Here is a 2,635-nt window from a genome sequence, read left to right as displayed (position 1 = left end):
CTCATCAAATGAGGATTTGAAGGTAGGCCTTCATGACATCAACTATCTAAGGAAATTTTCTTTGGTATTGTATTTTTTGTGACTAGACCCACTCTAGGGCTAGAGGGGTTGCCTCTGTCTGTAGAGGGAACTTGCCTGCGTCACAAGTTGGTGACTCCACTAGGGACCTTTGTCTTTTGTCTCTTGATTTGATTTTGCTTTGTTTGTTTATTGTCTCCTTTACTTTCTATGTAGAACTCTCCATATTGTGGGTTGTTTGACTACTCTTAGTAGTCTTCCCTCTATCATGAGTGATAGGTCTGGCCTTTTCTCAGCTAAATTTTTAAATTTTTCCTTTGATTTGGGGTCGTCGCCTTTTATTTTATGATAGTCGCAAAGGTATTCACATTTGCTCTATCTAATTAGTTGTGCCTTCTACTCTTTTGCACGATTAAATCACCTCACATTCGCGAAGGGCTTTGAAATAGGCTCGGCGTTGTTGTCTGGTGTACTTTGCAACAACGTCGCAAAGTAGCTAGTTAAGCGGGTGCGACTTTTCATTGTCAGCGCCGATTTTCAGTTTGACGCTCGTGAAGGTTCCTATAGGTTTTAATTTTGAAGTTCTATTTGCTGATTGGCCAGTGTGTCCTATCCTTCGAAGCTTACCTTCTACCTATTTTTTGTGTGTCAAATTGTTGTTTGCTAGAATATTTTACTCTTGGTTTCATTCCCTTGAGATTTTTCCTTTTCAACTGTGTGACCTGTTCACCTTAGGGTTTCTTGAAGCGTTAGATTTTGCTTGGGTTTCTTGTTCGTTTGGACCTTTGAGTTGTGTTTGAAGCGATCCCTTGCTTTGTTTGAGGCTTTTCCTTATTGATTGTTCTTTCATCTTCCTGATTGGTATGTGATGTTTGGTTATCAAAACTTTCAAGTCTTGTTTGTTTGGTTTCCTTCCATCACTTTGGCATAGATCACATTGCTTTCCAGTTAGTTAGAAAGCTTTCAATTTTTTGCAAAAATAAACATATTCTTTGTTTTAAGTATTTGATTAGTTTCTTAGTGGAATGTTTCTCTTTACTTATTGAATGATTTCATCTGGAAAGGACTTAAAACTAGCATTGTTTTGAGTTTTTCATTTGGTTTCTTGTCATCTATTCAAAAAAACAAAATGTCGCATTCATTTTGCATTAGGAAATGAGAAAAATATTTTGCATTAGTAAATTCTTGACGTTTTGAAGTTGAAAAGAAAAGGATGTATTTTTCATTTTCTTAATTGGATTGCTTGCAAGTTAGTGAAATATAGAAGCATTTCTCTTTCCTCTTGATTGGTTTTCTTGCGAAATAATGAAAAGTACCATTCTTTCAATTGCTTTCTTGTTGCTTTGATTGATTTGAAATGAACCTCTCACTTTTCTTTAGTTAGTTTTTCATTGAAAAGAAATGGTTTCTTTACTCATTTAGTTGCATTCTAGGAGTTTTTGAATATACATTCGGTAGGGCCTTGAAACTGAGACCTAATTCAAGATCAACTGTTAAATTTATTAAATTAACCTAAGGAAGCATTGAAACTTAATGCTCATATATCTAGAGGTCTAGGCTAGAGACGTGTTTTGGCATCCTTAAACCTAGTGGTTGTTGTTTTCACTAAGGTTGGGTGATTCCTCCTTTTGTGATTCGATAAATGCTAGTACGGACTTGTGCTCCCTATACCATCGCATATATGATGGGAGACCCCACTAAGTTGCAATCCTTTTATCCATAGGAAGTTGATTCATCCGCCTTGTAGACATGATACACCGAACACAGCATTTAGGGAGATTGCCTGCTCATACTTCTTGGTTCACCGGGAGGTATTCTGCATTTCACGCTTGCCTACTAAACCTTTTGCCTAGAGTTCCAGAGCAGTCACTTTCGTTCCTTTTCGACTCTCTAAAAGTAAAAATGTCATCTCAGCACTTGTCCTTTCGAGCTCGTTTCCAATCGAAAGTGATAGAATCACCTTTCATACCTTTCTTGACTCTTAAAATATGAAAAGGCAAAGTTTTGTTTCAGTGTTCTAAAATTAACTTCCCAAGAAATATTCCTGGTAAAATTTATCGTCGTTAGTAAATCTTTAGGGTTGATTCCAATGGCAACATCTCCAGAGTCTTCCAGTCAAGGGTTCCCTCCAGATGGGAATCCTGGTCCTTTTCCTTATTTTAGAAACATTGGTGCTCCTTATATGGCAACATTGTCCCTCCCTAGGTTAACCATTGGTTTACCTGTCTTGTTATTTTTGACCTCAATGATCCCAAGTGTCTCAACTCCTGCCCCACTGTCTCCCTCATTCGAATCATGTCACTATGATTCTAAGGTTGACCCCTTGCCTTCTTCCCATATTTCTTCACCTTCCTCTTCGCCTAGTGAAAGTTTCAAATCTAGTAACCAGGAGGCCACGAAGAAGAAGAAGAAGAAGATGAAGAAGAAGAAGTAAGCTAAGTAAGAGGCCAACCATGTGGATGTTACTCCAAATGCACCTCCTACTGGAAAAATTTACAATCCTCCACGGCAGTTCAGATTCCCTTGCAAGTTGTTTAAGGGTGACCATCTCCTTCGAGACTGGCTTGGCATTCCCAGATTCTTAGAGGTATGGTCTCAAAATTTGGATTGACCATCC

This window comes from Pinus tabuliformis, chromosome 9 (assembly GCF_031772625.1).
Source record: "Pinus tabuliformis cultivar Carrire ecotype Pingquan chromosome 9, CPIR1, whole genome shotgun sequence".
NCBI lineage: Eukaryota > Viridiplantae > Streptophyta > Pinopsida > Pinales > Pinaceae > Pinus > Pinus tabuliformis.
Note: the sequence above shows the minus strand (reverse complement) of the source record.